At 47.1% G+C, this 16,689-nt stretch overlaps 4 non-coding genes and 11 pseudogenes across 4 annotated transcripts; all 15 read right to left on the bottom strand.

Annotated features, from left to right (window-relative positions):
- Nucleotides 1-30: 30 nt before the first annotated feature.
- Nucleotides 31-149, bottom strand: LOC135602545 (5S ribosomal RNA; annotated as a pseudogene).
- A 350-nt stretch (nt 150-499) lies between these two features.
- On the bottom strand, nt 500-618 carry LOC135601293 (5S ribosomal RNA). Its single transcript, XR_010483590.1, has one exon. It is a non-coding gene; the product is annotated as a 5S ribosomal RNA (ribosomal RNA).
- Nucleotides 619-968: 350 nt separating this feature from the next.
- On the bottom strand, nt 969-1,087 carry LOC135603357 (5S ribosomal RNA; annotated as a pseudogene).
- A 350-nt stretch (nt 1,088-1,437) lies between these two features.
- On the bottom strand, nt 1,438-1,556 carry LOC135601503 (5S ribosomal RNA). The gene has a single exon (XR_010483795.1). It is a non-coding gene; the product is annotated as a 5S ribosomal RNA (ribosomal RNA).
- A 350-nt stretch (nt 1,557-1,906) lies between these two features.
- On the bottom strand, nt 1,907-2,025 carry LOC135602106 (5S ribosomal RNA; annotated as a pseudogene).
- Nucleotides 2,026-2,375: 350 nt separating this feature from the next.
- Nucleotides 2,376-2,494, bottom strand: LOC135601859 (5S ribosomal RNA; annotated as a pseudogene).
- Nucleotides 2,495-2,844: 350 nt separating this feature from the next.
- LOC135601939 (5S ribosomal RNA) lies at nt 2,845-2,963 on the bottom strand (annotated as a pseudogene).
- A 350-nt stretch (nt 2,964-3,313) lies between these two features.
- LOC135602650 (5S ribosomal RNA) lies at nt 3,314-3,432 on the bottom strand (annotated as a pseudogene).
- A 10,016-nt stretch (nt 3,433-13,448) lies between these two features.
- On the bottom strand, nt 13,449-13,567 carry LOC135601502 (5S ribosomal RNA). Its single transcript, XR_010483794.1, has one exon. It is a non-coding gene; the product is annotated as a 5S ribosomal RNA (ribosomal RNA).
- Nucleotides 13,568-13,917: 350 nt separating this feature from the next.
- Nucleotides 13,918-14,036, bottom strand: LOC135602325 (5S ribosomal RNA; annotated as a pseudogene).
- A 350-nt stretch (nt 14,037-14,386) lies between these two features.
- LOC135602461 (5S ribosomal RNA) lies at nt 14,387-14,505 on the bottom strand (annotated as a pseudogene).
- A 350-nt stretch (nt 14,506-14,855) lies between these two features.
- LOC135601684 (5S ribosomal RNA) lies at nt 14,856-14,974 on the bottom strand (annotated as a pseudogene).
- A 350-nt stretch (nt 14,975-15,324) lies between these two features.
- On the bottom strand, nt 15,325-15,443 carry LOC135603743 (5S ribosomal RNA; annotated as a pseudogene).
- Nucleotides 15,444-15,792: 349 nt separating this feature from the next.
- LOC135601501 (5S ribosomal RNA) lies at nt 15,793-15,911 on the bottom strand. The gene has a single exon (XR_010483793.1). It is a non-coding gene; the product is annotated as a 5S ribosomal RNA (ribosomal RNA).
- Nucleotides 15,912-16,261: 350 nt separating this feature from the next.
- Nucleotides 16,262-16,380, bottom strand: LOC135602324 (5S ribosomal RNA; annotated as a pseudogene).
- Between the last annotated feature and the right edge of the window lie 309 nt (nt 16,381-16,689).

Here is a 16,689-nt window from a genome sequence, read left to right as displayed (position 1 = left end):
GGAGATGTTTCGTATCCCAGGATGCAAAAAGGAGTGCAACACGAGGACTTCCCAGGGGGTCACCCATCGTAGTACTACTCTGGCCCAAGCACGCTTAACTTCGGTGTTTTGATGGGATCCGGTGATTTAGTGCTGCCATTATCGCACCGATTTCGTGAGCTTCGTCCCTCGCCTATGTGCACGTCGCGGTCGGCGCATCAACGGTCGGAGCCTCTTGCCCGTCACGAAACCGTCGGCGCTTTCTCAAACGTTCACGAAATCCCTATTGCAAGCTCTCTCCGAGCCCTAGCCCGACGACTGCGTATCGATCACAGCAAGCACGTGCCGAAACCATCGGCACTTTCTTGAACGATCTCGGAATCGCTATTGCGACCCCAATCCGGAAAGCTCTCTCCGAGCCCCTCGATACTGACTGCGTAGTGGTCACAGCAAATTTCCAACCCCAAAACAATCCTCTCGGAGCTCTACGGGAGATGTTTCGTATCTCGGGATGCAAAAAGGAGTGCAACACGAGGACTTCCCAGGGGGTCACCCATCGTAGTACTACTCTGGCCCAAGCACGCTTAACTTCGGTGTTTTGATGGAATCCGGTGATTTAGTGCTGCCATTATCACACCCGTTTCGCGAGCTTCGTCCCTCGCCTATGTGCACGTCGCGGTCGGCGCATCAACGTCCGGAGCTTCTTGCCCATCACGAAACCGTCGGCGCTTTCTCGAACGTTCACGAAATCCCTATTGCAAGCTCTCTCCGAGCCCTATCCCGACGACTGCGTATCGATCACGGCAAGCACGTGCCGAAACCATCGGCACTTTCTAGAACGATCTCGGAATCGCTATTGCGACCCCAATCCGGAAAGCTCTCTCCGAGCCCCTCGATACTGACTGCGTAGCGGTCACAGCAAATTTCCAGCCCCAAAACAATCCTCTCGGAGCTCTACGGGAGATGTTTCGTATCCCGGGATGCAAAAAGGAGTGCAACACGAGGACTTCCCAGGGGGTCACCCATCGTAGTTCTACTCTGGCCCAAGCACGCTTAACTTCGGTGTTTTGATGGGATCCGGTGATTTAGTGCTGCCATTATCGCACCCATTTCGTGAGCTTCGTCCGTCGCCTATGTGCACGTCGCGGTCGGCGCATCAACGGTCGGAGCCTCTTGCCCGTCACGAAACCGTCGGCGCTTTCTCGAACGTTCACGAAATCCCTATTGCAAGCTCTCTCCGAGCCCTAGCTCGACGACTGCGTATCGATCACGGCAAGCACGTGCCGAAACCATCGGCACTTTCTTGAACGATCTCGGAATCGCTATTGCGACCCCGATCCGGAAAGCTCTCTCCGAGCCCCTCGATACTGACTGCGTGGCGGTCACAGCAAATTTCCAGCCCCAAAACAATCCTCTCGGAGCTCTACGGGAGATGTTTCGTATCTCGGGATGCAAAAAGGAGTGCAACACGAGGACTTCCCAGGGGGTCACCCATCGTAGTACTACTCTGGCCCAAGCACGCTTAACTTCGGTGTTTTGATGGGATCCGGTGATTTAGTGCTGCCATTATCGCACCCATTTCGTGAGCTTCGTCCGTCGCCTATGTGCACGTCGCGGTCTGCGCATCAACGGTCGGAGCCTCTTGCCCGTCACGAAACCGTCGGCGCTTTCTCGAACGTTCACGAAATCCCTATTGCAAGCTCTCTCCGAGCCCTAGCCCGACGACTGCGTATCGATCACGGCAAGCACGTGCCGAAACCATCGGCACTTTCTTGAACGATCTCGGAATCGCTATTGCGACCCCGATCCGGAAAGCTCTCTCCGAGCCCCTCGATACTGACTGCGTAGCGGTCACAGCAAATTTCCAGCCCCAAAACAATCCTCTCGGAGCTCTACGGGAGATGTTTCGTATCACGGGATGCAAAAAGGAGTGCAACACGAGGACTTCCCAAGGGGTCACCCATCGTAGTACTACTCTGGCCCAAGCACGCTTAACTTCGGTGTTTTGATGGGATCCGGTGATTTAGTGCTGCCATTATCACACCCGTTTCGCGAGCTTCGTCCCTCGCCTATGTGCACGTCGCGGTCGGCGCATCAACGTCCGGAGCCTCTTGCCCGTCACGAAACCGTCGGCGCTTTCTCGAACGTTCACGAAATCCCTATTGCAAGCTCTCTCCGAGCCCTAGCCCGACGACTACGTATCGATCACGGCAAGCACGTGCCGAAACCATCGGCACTTTCTAGAACGATCTCGGAATCGCTATTGCGACCCCAATCCGGAAAGCTCTCTCCGAGCCCCTCGATACTGACTGCGTAGCGGTCATAGCAAATTTCCAGCCCCAAAACAATCCTCTCGGAGCTCTACGGGAGATGTTTCGTATCTCGGGATGCAAAAAGGAGTGCAACACGAGGACTTCCCAGGGGGTCACCCATCGTAGTACTACTCTGGCCCAAGCACGCTTAACTTCGGTGTTTTGATGGGATCCGGTGATTTAGTGCTGCCATTATCACACCCGTTTCGCGAGCTTCGTCCCTCGCCTATGTGCACGTCGCGGTCGGCGCATCAACGTCCGGAGCTTCTTACCCGTCACGAAACCGTCGGCGCTTTCTCGAACGTTCACGAAATCCCTATTGCAAGCTCTCTCCGAGCCCTAGCCCGACGACTGCGTATCGATCACGGCAAGCACGTGCCGAAACCATCGGCACTTTCTAGAACGATCTCGGAATCGCTATTGCGACCCCAATCCGGAAAGCTCTCTCCGAGCCCCTCGATACTGACTGCGTAGCGGTCACAGCAAATTTCCAGCCCAAAAACAATCCTCTCGGAGCTCTACGGGAGATGTTTCGTATCCCGGGATGCAAAAAGGAGTGCAACACGAGTACTTCCCAGGGGGTCACCCATCGTAGTACTACTCTGGCCCAAGCACGCTTAACTTCGGTGTTTTGATGGGATCCGGTGATTTAGTGCTGCCATTATCGCACCCATTTCGTGAGCTTCGTCCGTCGCCTATGTGCACGTCGAGGTCGGCGCATCAACGGTCGGAGCCTCTTGCCCGTCACGAAACCGTCGGCGCTTTCTCGAACGTTCACGAAATCCCTATTGCAAGCTCTCTCCGAGCCCTAGCCCGACGACTGCGTATCGATCACGGCAAGCACGTGCCGAAACCATCGGCACTTTCTAGAACGATCTCGGAATGGCTATTGCGACCCCAATCCGGAAAGCTCTCTCCGAGCCCCTCGATACTGACTGCGTAGCGGTCACAGCAAATTTCCAGCCCCAAAACAATCCTCTCGGAGCTCTACGGGAGATGTTTCGTATCCCGGGATGCAAAAAGGAGTGCAACACGAGGACTTCCCAGGGGGTCACCCATCGTAGTACTACTCTGGCCTAAGCACGCTTAACTTCGGTGTTTTGATGGGATCCGGTGATTTAGTGCTGCCATTATCGCACCCATTTCGTGAGCTTCGTCCCTCGCCTATGTTGTAATATCCCTCACTTTTGAAAATTATTAATAAAGATTTATTTATAAATCGGGGGACCTATATGTAAATATGAAAATTTCAAGGACTAAATTGCTAAGTTGCAAAATGAAAAGAAAATAAAGAAAACCGAAAATTTCGGTTTTATCCCACCGCCCCCCACGCTCTCTCTGTTTCTTCGAGAAACAGAGAAAAGCGGTGGGGCGTGGGGAGAAGAAGAGAGAAGTAGTGGGAGAAGAGAAGAAGAGGGAAAAGAAGAGAGGAAGAAGAGGGAGAAGAGAAGAAAAGAAGAAGTAGAAGAGAGGGAAGATGGAGAGGAGAGAGAGAGGCAGCTGCAGCAGCTAGGGCTGCAGCACCTCTGTTTTCCGCAGGTTGAAACAGAGGAGAGGATGTGTGGGGCGTTGAGGATGAAAAGGGAAGAAGAAGAAGAAGAAGAAGAAGAAGAAGAAGAAGAAGAGAGGAGGATAGCTGCGGCAAGGCTGCAGCGAGGAGGTGTGTGGCGTTGGGGAGGAAAAAGGGAAGAGGAGAAGAAGAGAAGGAGAAGAAGAGGGAAAAGAGAGGGAAGACGGAGAGGAGCGAGAGGTGGCAGCAGCTAGGGCTGCAGCACCTCTGTTTCCTGCAGGTGGAAACAGAGGAGACGTGTGGGGTGTCGGGTAGGAGAAGAGCATAAGAAGAAGAAGAGGAAGAGAAGAAGAAGGGGAAGCAGGAGAAGAGGTTGTGATACCTCTGTTCCCTGCAGAGGAAACAGAGGAGAGGGTGTGTGTGACGACGGGAAGAAGAAGGGGAGGAAGGAGAAGAAGAGAAGAAGAAGAAAGGAAGGAGAAGGAAGAGGAGAAGGGAAAGAAGTAGCTGCGGCTGCGGCTGTGGCAGCTGCAGCTATGGCAGGGAAAGAGTAAGAGGAAGGAAGAGAAGGGAAGGAGAGGAAGAAGAGAAGGGAAAGAAGGGGCTGCGGCTGCGGCGATGGCAGCTGCAGTTGGAAGAGAAGAAGGAGAGGAAGATGAGCAGGGGAGGAAGAAGAGGCTGTGGTCGTGGCTGAGGCTGCGACTGCAGCAGTGCAGCTGGGAAAGAAGAGAAGGAAAGGAAGAAGAAGAGAAAGTAAAAGGGAAGAAGAGAGGAAGAGGAGAAGGAGAGGCAGCTGTGGCAGTGGCAGCTGCAGCTGGAAGAGAAGGAGAGGAAATAGAGCAGGGGAGAAATAAAAGGCTGCGGCTGTGGTGGCTGCGGCCATGGTTGCGACTGCGACTGCGGCAGTTGCAGCTGGGAAAGAAAAGAAAGGAAAGGGGGAAAAAGGGGCTGCGGACGGGATTGCGGCCGCAGCGGCAGCGACTGCGTATGCAGCAGTTATGTCTGCAAGAGAAGGGAGGAAGGAAGATAGTGCGGTGGAAGGGGCTGCGATTGTGGCAGTGGCAGCGGCGGCGGCTGTGGCAGCTGTGTTTGGGAAAGAAAAAGAAGGAATGAGAGTAAGAGAGAGCAGGTGATTGTGCCTCGATGTTCGACACGTGGTGTAGTTGCGAAGAAAGGAAGAAAACAGGAGCACAAAACGACACAGAGAGAGGACACGGAGAAAAAGTAGAAGGATTTGGGCTGGCACCTTCTTTGGATCTTCGGATCGAAATCTTTGAAAGGCAAGTGTTCTAACCTTTTCTATTGCAAGCTTTCTAATCTTTTCTCTTGCAAGTTTCCCGCTTGTTTCGATCCTTTCTATTGCAAGTTCCCTGATCGTTTCTCCTATAATTGCTCTGATATGTCTTATTGCAAGTATCCCGATCTTTCCTCACTGCCAATTTTATCTCTACATTTGCTTTGAATATGAGGAACTTTGAATTGTTCTAGCCTTGCATTTGTTATATCTCCTGTTTAGACATAACGATTCGAATCTGTGCAACTTTTGAGATTCTGACCTTTTGATACCGAGTTGCCTATAAGTCTTTGTTGGAAACTCTGATTTGTTCAAAACTGATTTCATTGGAAACTAGACTCGTAGACCTTTCTTTGATATATGGATTGAAAGATTTGGAATCCAAACACCTGCCCAGTTATCTGTTGAATCTGACATTATGAATTCTGCCAACAGAGATTTTGTTCTATGACACTTGCTTACCAAATTATTTGTAACTCTCTCTGTTGGACAGTTTAATTCATATGAAGCCTGTCTTATCTGAAAGTATAATCCAATGATTATTTCTGAGTAAATTGGAGCACGATTGATAGTTTGAATCATTTGTTCAATGTGCCTTCTGTATTCTGCCAGAAATCGAGCTTTGGTCGATTTCTCATATTCTGGTTTCATTCCTTTGGAAATTGATATCCTTTAGCTTTCTCATTCAATTGAGCTTTATATTACTGCTTTGAATTCTTGTATGCTCTTGTCCTTAAAATTATTGCATTCTTGAAAACTGTTGTGTAACGTTTATGCTATATCGTATTGACTCATATAGGCACATGTATATCCTATTGTTCCGCATTTGCTTTCGATATGTGCCTATTCCAGTTTCATTCCTTTGGATATTGAATTCATCTAACCTTCCTATTTTGAATTGAGCTCAGTATGAATGCTTTGAATCCCTGTATACTCTTGCCTTCATTTCATTCCAAAACTGAATACATTTGTGAGAGATTGTTGCTTGCATCGTATTGTCTCGTAAAGGCACATGTACGTATTGTTGTTCCGCGTGTGCTTCCGTATTATGCTACTTATTGTTTAATCTGCCCTCTTGTATTCTGGTGTTGTGGGATAATGTGAACCTTTGCCAGAAATGGTAAAGGAAGTTATGCATAGAGCCTGCGATGCTCTGCCGGCCCCCTCTGACTTCACCTAGACGTGGGTGGATGGAGCTCCCAGACGTGGGAGACTTCTGTCTGGTGGTCATTCAGAAATGGATGAATCACATTCTGTCTGTGATCCCACTACACCCTCTATATGTTTGATATGACATCCAGAGTTTTGGTGAGTTATTTCTGTTCCTGCTCTGGATAAGTATGATATGATTGCAACGTCAAGGACGACGTTTGAGCTTCTGTACGACATATGAGTTTGATATGCTCTGAAATGCTTCATTCATTGTTGATTTTGCTTCGAAATGTTCCATATGTCGTTGATGTGTTTTGGAACATTTTATATGCCATTGATAAGCTCCGATATGTTTCCTTTGTTTCTGATATGCTCCAATTACTCTGTGCTCCATTTGCTATGAACTGATATGTTCTGAAATGTCCTATCTGCCATTGATATGCTCCAATTACTCTGTGCTCCATTTGCTATGAACTGATATGTTCTGAAATGTCCTATCTGCCATTGATATGCTCCAATTACTCTGTGCTCCATTCGTTATGGATCAAATATGTTTTGAATGACCTGATACATATGATTTGGTATCTATTGAGATGGTATCCTTGAGAATTCTTGTATTCCGCCTTGCATTATGATACCTTACTCATTTGAAACCGTTCCTTTTGTTCTGAATATGCTTTGTTACTTGCTGAGCCGTTTTTGGCTCACTCCGTTGTTATATAAATCTTTCAGGTCAGCTTGTCACTCTTCGAGATGTTTGATTTGAGCTGAGGCAGTGGATAGCTATTCAGAATTATGGGCAAGTCTGGTTGGTTATTATGATATTGTTGTATAAGTATGTTTTGTATGTAATGAAATGTTGTCCATGAACCGAAATGGATATACTGTGTCAAAGTGTTAGGAGATCTCTCTTATTTGGAATTTCTGAATGTTAAGTCTAATTTATGACGATATGATCTTGTGGTGAATAGTTGGAGTTCTGATTGTATAATTTATTAGCTTGTGGAATTATAAATGTTGTTCATGTTTGTCAAGTTGGCTTGGGTTGCCATAAATGTGAATTATCGAGTGATGTGATATATGATTTTAAAATGCACAGGTTTTATGGATGTGAATATGAATAGAATGTTTTTCAGTGTCCTCAAACGTTAGTTTGGATCCTGGATTGGTTTGTGATGATGAAAAATTTTAATATCATGGATAATATTTTGAGGGGCGTGACAGAGGTGGTATCAGAGCATTGTTTGAGGATTACTGAAATATTTGATATGTTGACGTGCAAAATATATTGAGGTCTAGTGAATTATAGTGATTAGTGAAAATTTTCTTTGATGTATTTTAGGAATCTAGGATGACGATGACATTTAGTCCTCCTACTTCATCTGATTTTGATTAATTAAGTGAGATGAAAGGGGTAATCGGGGATATTGAATCAAAGTGGCGCAGCGGAAGCATGGTAGACCTAATTTCATTGGTGGTAGAAAAAATGAATGATGCAAACAAAGAAGATATATGATGTACAAAATTGTTCTGATACTTGAAAGATTTCTTTTGCCACGTTATATTGGAAGTAAAGACTTATTATTGATGGCAATAATGAAAAGAATTTTTGAAGATCAATGGCAAGAATGACAAGAACAAGTTTACCAATAAAAATATGATTGGAAATGTATCAGTAAGAAATAACAGGAGGGTCAAGACATTTGGATTTGAAAAAGGAAGTAACCACAAAAGACTCAATCACGTGTGAATTGTAAGTTAAATTATGAAACAAGTTTGTGTTTTCAAATGACTGGAGTCTATTTTGTTTGTGGAAAGTTGGATCATAAAATAAAAGACTGCCCCTTGAACAAGAAGAAAGAGTCACTGCCTCATAAATCATCAGCCCATGTCAGAGTGTATGCTATCACTGAATATGATTCTGAAACTTATGAATTAGTGGTCAAAGGTATTATGCATGTTTATGAAAGAATGCAAATATTTGTTTGACCATGGGTCCCATCTATGATTTGATTCGGAATATTTTGCTCATCACTTGGGTATTCAACCTAGACCACTACATTATGTGCTATATGTAAGTACAATCATTGGAGATTCTTTGATAACGAACTTGAATCCGGTCCTCTTGTCTGATTTTTGTTGGAGAACTTGAACTTTTGCTGATTTAGTTCTCCTAGAGATTTGGAGTTATGATATTATACTTGGTATGGATTGGCTATCTTCTTATCATACCAGTATGGATTGGTATATAACCAATGATCACTTTATGCATATTTGATCAGTCGATCTTTTATTTTGAGAGTATTGGACATGATTTATCTCTTTGCCTAATGTATCCCAGAATGACTTGCTTGGATTACCTCCAAATGTGATCTTGCTTTTGATTTGGTCCTTGGGACAATCCCAATATCTAAGCCTCTCTACAGAAAGATATCATTTGAGTAAGTGAAATTAGAAAAGCAACTAGAAGGACTATTAAATAAGGATTTTATTTGGCTTAATATTTCATCATGGGATGCTCCGGTGTTAATTAAAAAGATGGATGGAACATTGAGGCTTTGTATTGATTATAGAGAATTGAATCAGGTGACCATAAAAAAATGAGTATTTCCTGAAGTAACGACTTGCTTGATTAACTGTAGGGTGCGCAAGTATTTTTAGAAATTGATTGAAGGTCGGGTTACCATTTATTGAGGATCAAGGAGGAGAATATTTCGGTCACTCTTGGATAATTATGTCATTATATTGTATTGATGAAATTATTTGAGAGCAGGAGAAGGAAATAAAGATATCATAATCCTCATCTTTTCGTTGATTGAACTATGATCAATTTAGAGGACTAAATTTTCTTTTAAGGAGGGGAGAGTGTAATATCCCTCACTTTTGAAAATTATTAATAAAGATTTATTTATAAATCGGGGGACCTATATGTAAATATGAAAATTTCAAGGACTAAATTGCTAAGTTACAAAATGAAAAGAAAATAAAGAAAACCGAAAATTTCGGTTTTATCCCACCGCCTCCCACGCTCTCTCTGTTTCTTCGAGAAACAGAGAAAAGCGGTGGGGCGTGGGGAGAAGAAGAGAGAAGTAGTGGGAGAAGAGAAGAAGAGGGAAAAGAAGAGAGGAAGAAGAGGGAGAAGAGAAGAAAAGAAGTAGAAGAGAGGGAAGATGGAGAGGAGAGAGAGAGGCAGCTGCAGCAGCTAGGGCTGCAGCACCTCTGTTTTCCGCAGGTTGAAACAGAGGAGAGGATGTGTGGGGCGTTGAGGATGAAAAGGGAAGAAGAAGAAGAAGAAGAAGAAGAAGAAGAAGAAGAAGAAGAGAGGAGGATAGCTGCGGCAAGGCTGCAGCGAGGAGGTGTGTGGCGTTGGGGAGGAAAAAGGGAAGAGGAGAAGAAGAGAAGGAGAAGAAGAGGGAAAAGAGAGGGAAGACGGAGAGGAGCGAGAGGTGGCAGCAGCTAGGGCTGCAGCACCTCTGTTTCCTGCAGGTGGAAACAGAGGAGACGTGTGGGGTGTCGGGTAGGAGAAGAGCATAAGAAGAAGAAGAGGAAGAGAAGAAGAAGGGGAAGCAGGAGAAGAGGTTGTGATACCTCTGTTCCCTGCAGAGGAAACAGAGGAGAGGGTGTGTGTGACGACGGGAAGAAGAAGGGGAGGAAGGAGAAGAAGAGAAGAAGAAGAAAGGAAGGAGAGGGAAGAGGAGAAGGGAAAGAAGTAGCTGCGGCTGCGGCTGTGGCAGCTGCAGCTATGGCAGGGAAAGAGTAAGAGGAAGGAAGAGAAGGGAAGGAGAGGAAGAAGAGAAGGGAAAGAAGGGGCTGCGGCTGCGGCGATGGCAGCTGCAGTTGGAAGAGAAGAAGGAGAGGAAGATGAGCAGGGGAGGAAGAAGAGGCTGTGGTCGTGGCTGAGGCTGCGACTGCAGCAGTGCAGCTGGGAAAGAAGAGAAGGAAAGGAAGAAGAAGAGAAAGTAAAAGGGAAGAAGAGAGGAAGAGGAGAAGGAGAGGCAGCTGTGGCAGTGGCAGCTGCAGCTGGAAGAGAAGGAGAGGAAATAGAGCAGGGGAGAAATAAAAGGCTGCGGCTGTGGTGGCTGCGGCCATGGTTGCGACTGCGACTGCGGCAGTTGCAGCTGGGAAAGAAAAGAAAGGAAAGGGGGAAAAAGGGGCTGCGGACGGGATTGCGGCCGCAGCGGCAGCGACTGCGTATGCAGCAGTTATGTCTGCAAGAGAAGGGAGGAAGGAAGATAGTGCGGTGGAAGGGGCTGCGATTGTGGCAGTGGCAGCGGCGGCGGCTGTGGCAGCTGTGTTTGGGAAAGAAAAAGAAGGAATGAGAGTAAGAGAGAGCAGGTGATTGTGCCTCGATGTTCGACACGTGGTGTAGTTGCGAAGAAAGGAAGAAAACAGGAGCACAAAACGACACAGAGAGAGGACACGGAGAAAAAGTAGAAGGATTTGGGCTGGCACCTTCTTTGGATCTTCGGATCGAAATCTTTGAAAGGCAAGTGTTCTAACCTTTTCTATTGCAAGCTTTCTAATCTTTTCTCTTGCAAGTTTCCCGCTTGTTTCGATCCTTTCTATTGCAAGTTCCCTGATCGTTTCTCCTATAATTGCTCTGATATGTCTTATTGCAAGTATCCCGATCTTTCCTCACTGCCAATTTTATCTCTACATTTGCTTTGAATATGAGGAACTTTGAATTGTTCTAGCCTTGCATTTGTTATATCTCCTGTTTAGACATAACGATTCGAATCTGTGCAACTTTTGAGATTCTGACCTTTTGATACCGAGTTGCCTATAAGTCTTTGTTGGAAACTCTGATTTGTTCAAAACTGATTTCATTGGAAACTAAACTCGTAGACCTTTCTTTGATATATGGATTGAAAGATTTGGAATCCAAACACCTGCCCAGTTATCTGTTGAATCTGACATTATGAATTCTGCCAACAGAGATTTTGTTCTATGACACTTGCTTACCAAATTATTTGTAACTCTCTCTGTTGGACAGTTTAATTCATATGAAGCCTGTCTTATCTGAAAGTATAATCCAATGATTATTTCTGAGTAAATTGGAGCACGATTGATAGTTTGAATCATTTGTTCAATGTGCCTTCTGTATTCTGCCAGAAATCGAGCTTTGGTCGATTTCTCATATTCTGGTTTCATTCCTTTGGAAATTGATATCCTTTAGCTTTCTCATTCAATTGAGCTTTATATTACTGCTTTGAATTCTTGTATGCTCTTGTCCTTAAAATTATTGCATTCTTGAAAACTGTTGTGTAACGTTTATGCTATATCGTATTGACTCATATAGGCACATGTATATCCTATTGTTCCGCATTTGCTTTCGATATGTGCCTATTCCAGTTTCATTCCTTTGGATATTGAATTCATCTAACCTTCCTATTTTGAATTGAGCTCAGTATGAATGCTTTGAATCCCTGTATACTCTTGCCTTCATTTCATTCCAAAACTGAATACATTTGTGAGAGATTGTTGCTTGCATCGTATTGTCTCGTAAAGGCACATGTACGTATTGTTGTTCCGCGTGTGCTTCCGTATTATGCTACTTATTGTTTAATCTGCCCTCTTGTATTCTGGTGTTGTGGGATAATGTGAACCTTTGCCAGAAATGGTAAAGGGAGTTATGCATAGAGCCTGCGATGCTCTGCCGGCCCCCTCTGACTTCACCTAGACGTGGGTGGATGGAGCTCCCAGACGTGGGAGACTTCTGTCTGGTGGTCATTCAGAAATGGATGAATCACATTCTGTCTGTGATCCCACTACACCCTCTATATGTTTGATATGACATCCAGAGTTTTGGTGAGTTATTTCTGTTCCTGCTCTGGATAAGTATGATATGATTGCAACGTCAAGGACGACGTTTGAGCTTCTGTACGACATATGAGTTTGATATGCTCTGAAATGCTTCATTCATTGTTGATTTTGCTTCGAAATGTTCCATATGTCGTTGATGTGTTTTGGAACATTTTATATGCCATTGATAAGCTCCGATATGTTTCCTTTGTTTCTGATATGCTCCAATTACTCTGTGCTCCATTTGCTATGAACTGATATGTTCTGAAATGTCCTATCTGCCATTGATATGCTCCAATTACTCTGTGCTCCATTTGCTATGAACTGATATGTTCTGAAATGTCCTATCTGCCATTGATATGCTCCAATTACTCTGTGCTCCATTCGTTATGGATCAAATATGTTTTGAATGACCTGATACATATGATTTGGTATCTATTGAGATGGTATCCTTGAGAATTCTTGTATTCCGCCTTGCATTATGATACCTTACTCATTTGAAACCGTTCCTTTTGTTCTGAATATGCTTTGTTACTTGCTGAGCCGTTTTTGGCTCACTCCGTTGTTATATAAATCTTTCAGGTCAGCTTGTCACTCTTCGAGATGTTTGATTTGAGCTGAGGCAGTGGATAGCTATTCAGAATTATGGGCAAGTCTGGTTGGTTATTATGATATTGTTGTATAAGTATGTTTTGTATGTAATGAAATGTTGTCGATGAACCGAAATGGATATACTGTGTCAAAGTGTTAGGAGATCTCTCTTATTTGGAATTTCTGAATGTTAAGTCTAATTTATGACGATATGATCTTGTGGTGAATAGTTGGAGTTCTGATTGTATAATTTATTAGCTTGTGGAATTATAAATGTTGTTCATGTTTGTCAAGTTGGCTTGGGTTGCCATAAATGTGAATTATCGAGTGATGTGATATATGATTTTAAAATGCACAGGTTTTATGGATGTGAATATGAATAGAATGTTTTTCAGTGTCCTCAAACGTTAGTTTGGATCCTGGATTGGTTTGTGATGATGAAAAATTTTAATATCATGGATAATATTTTGAGGGGCGTGACCTATGTGCACGTCGCGGTCGGCGCATCAACGGTCGGAGCCTCTTGCCCGTCACGAAACCGTCGGCGCTTTCTCGAACGTTCACGAAATCCCTATTGCAAGCTCTCTCCGAGCACTAGCCCGACGACTGCGTATCGATCACGGCAAGCACGTGCCGAAACCATCGGCACTTTCTTGAACGATCTCGGAATCGCTATTGCGACCCCGATCCGGAAGGCTCTCTCCGAGCCCCTCGATACTGACTGCGTAGCGGTCACAGCAAATTTCCAGCCCCAAAACAATCCTCTCGGAGCTCTACGGGAGATGTTTCGTATCACGGGATTCAAAAAGGAGTGCAACACGAGGACTTCCCAGGGGGTCACCCATCGTAGTACTACTCTGGCCCAAGCACGCTTAACTTCGGTGTTTTGATGGGATCCGGTGATTTAGTGCTGCCATTATCGCACCCATTTCGTGAGCTTCGTCCCTCGCCTATGTGCACGTCGCGGTCGGCGCATCAACGGTCGGAGCCTCTTGCCCGTCACGAAACCGTCGGCGCTTTCTCGAACGTTCACGAAATCCCTTTTGCAAGCTCTCTCCGAGCCCTAGCCCGACGACTGCGTATCGATCACGGCAAGCACGTGCCGAAACCATCGGCACTTTCTTGAACGATCTCGGAATCGCTATTGCGACCCCGATCCGGAAAGCTCTCTCCGAGCCCCTCGATACTGACTGCGTAGCGGTCACAGCAAATTTCCAGCCCCAAAACAATCCTCTCGGAGCTCTACGGGAGATGTTTCGTATCACGGGATGCAAAAAGGAGTGCAACACGAGGACTTCCCAGGGGGTCACCCATCGTAGTACTACTCTGGCCCAAGCACACTTAACTTCGGTGTTTTGATGGGATCCGGTGATTTAGTGCTGCCATTATCACACCCGTTTCGCGAGCTTCGTCCCTCGCATATGTGCACGTCGCGGTCGGCGCATCAACGTCCGGAGCCTCTTGCCCGTCACGAAACCGTCGGCGCTTTCTCGAACGTTCACGAAATCCCTATTGCAAGCTCTCTCTGAGCCCTAGCCCGACGACTGCGTATCGATCACGGCAAGCACGTGCCGAAACCATCGGCACTTTCTAGAACGATCTCGGAATCGCTATTGCGACCCCTATCCGGAAAGCTCTCTCCGAGCCCCTCGATACTGACTGCGTAGCGGTCATAGCAAATTTCCAGCCCCAAAACAATCCTCTCGGAGCTCTACGGGAGATGTTTCGTATCCCGGGATGCAAAAAGGAGTGCAACACGAGGACTTCCCAGGGGGTCACCCATCGTAGTACTACTCTGGCCCAAGCACGCTTAACTTCGGTGTTTTTATGGGATCCGGTGATTTAGTGCTGCCATTATCACACCCGTTTCGCGAGTTTCGTCCCTCGCCTATGTGCACGTCGCGGTCGGCGCATCAACGTCCGGAGCCTCTTGCCCGTCACGAAACCGTCGGCGCTTTCTCGAACGTTCACGAAATCCCTATTGCAAGCTCTCTCCGAGCCCTAGCCCGACGACTGCGTATCGATCACGGCAAGCACGTGCCGAAACCATCGGCACTTTCTTGAACGATCTCGGAATCGCTATTGAGACCCCAATCCGGAAAGCTCTCTCCGAGCCCCTCGATACTGACTGCGTAGCGGTCACAGCAAATTTCCAGCCCCAAAACAATCCTCTCGGAGCTCTACGGGAGATGTTTCGTATCACGGGATGCAAAAAGGAGTGCAACACGAGGACTTCCCAGGGGGTCACCCATCGTAGTACTACTCTTGCCCAAGCACGCTTAACTTCGGTGTTTTGATGGGATCCAGTGATTTAGTGCTGCCATTATCGCACCCGTTTCGCGAGCTTCGTCCCTCGCCTATGTGCACGTCGCGGTCGGCGCATCAACGGTCGGAGCCTCTTGCCCGTCAAGAAACCGTCGGCGCTTTCTCGAAAATTCACGAAATCCCTATTGCAAGCTCTCTCCGAGCCCTAGCCCGACGACTGCGTATCGATCACGGCAAGCACGTGCCGAAACCATCGGCACTTTCTTGAACGATCTCGGAATCTCTATTGCGACCCCAATCCGGAAAGCTCTCTCCGAGCCCCTCGATACTGACTGCGTAGTGGTCACAGCAAATTTCCAGCCCCAAAACAATCCTCTCGGAACTCTACGGGAGATGTTTCGTATCTCGGGATGCACAAAGGAGTGCAACACGAGGACTTCCCAGGGGGTCACCCATCGTAGTACTACTCTGGCCCAAGCACGCTTAACTTCGCTGTTTTGATGGGATCCGGTGATTTAGTGCTGCCATTATCACACCCGTTTCGCGAGCTTCGTCCCTCGCCTATGTGCACGTCGCGGTCGGCGCATCAACGTCCGGAGCCTCTTGCCCGTCACGAAACCGTCGGCGCTTTCTCGAACGTTCACGAAATCCCTATTGCAAGCTCTCTCCAAGCCCTAGCCCGACGACTGCGTATCGATCACGGCAAGCACGTGCCGAAACCATCGGCACTTTCTTGAACGATCTCGGAATCGCTATTGCGACCCCAATCCGGAAAGCTCTCTCCGAGCCCCTCGATACTGACTGCGTAGCGGTCACAGAAATTTCCAGCCCCAAAACAATCCTCTCGGAGCTCTACGGGAGATGTTTCGTATCCCGGGATGCAAAAAGGAGTGCAACACGAGGACTTCCCAGGGGGTCACCCATCGTAGTACTACTCTGGCCCAAGCACGCTTAACTTCGGTGTTTTGATGGGATCCGGTGATTTAGTGCTGCCATTATCGCACCCATTTCGTGAGCTTCGTCCCTCGCCTATGTGCACGTCGCGGTCGGCGCATCAACGGTCGGAGCCTCTTGCCCATCACGAAACCGTCGGCGCTTTCTCGAACGTTCACGAAATCCCTTTTGCAAGCTCTCTCCGAGCCCTAGCCCGACGACTGCGTATCGATCACGGCAAGCACGTGCCGAAACCATCGGCACTTTCTTGAACGATCTCGGAATCGCTATTGCGACCCCGATCCGGAAAGCTCTCTCCGAGCCCCTCGATACTGACTGCGTAGCGGTCACAGCAAATTTCCAGCCCCAAAACAATCCTCTCGGAGCTCTACGGGAGATGTTTCGTATCACGGGATGCAAAAAGGAGTGCAACACGAGGACTTCCCAGGGGGTCACCCATCGTAGTACTACTCTGGCCCAAGCACACTTAACTTCGGTGTTTTGATGGGATCCGGTGATTTAGTGCTGCCATTATCACACCCGTTTCGCGAGCTTCGTCCCTCGCATATGTGCACGTCGCGGTCGGCGCATCAACGTCCGGAGCCTCTTGCCCGTCACGAAACCGTCGGCGCTTTCTCGAACGTTCACGAAATCCCTATTGCAAGCTCTCTCTGAGCCCTAGCCCGACGACTGCGTATCGATCACGGCAAGCACGTGCCGAAACCATCGGCACTTTCTAGAACGATCTCGGAATCGCTATTGCGACCCCTATCCGGAAAGCTCTCTCCGAGCCCCTCGATACTGACTGCGTAGCGGTCATAGCAAATTTCCAGCCCCAAAACAATCCTCTC

This window comes from Musa acuminata, chromosome BXJ2-1 (genome assembly GCF_036884655.1).
Source record: "Musa acuminata AAA Group cultivar baxijiao chromosome BXJ2-1, Cavendish_Baxijiao_AAA, whole genome shotgun sequence".
NCBI lineage: Eukaryota > Viridiplantae > Streptophyta > Magnoliopsida > Zingiberales > Musaceae > Musa > Musa acuminata.
The sequence above is the reverse complement of the archived record's forward strand: the minus strand, read 5'-3'. Positions and strand labels throughout refer to the sequence as shown.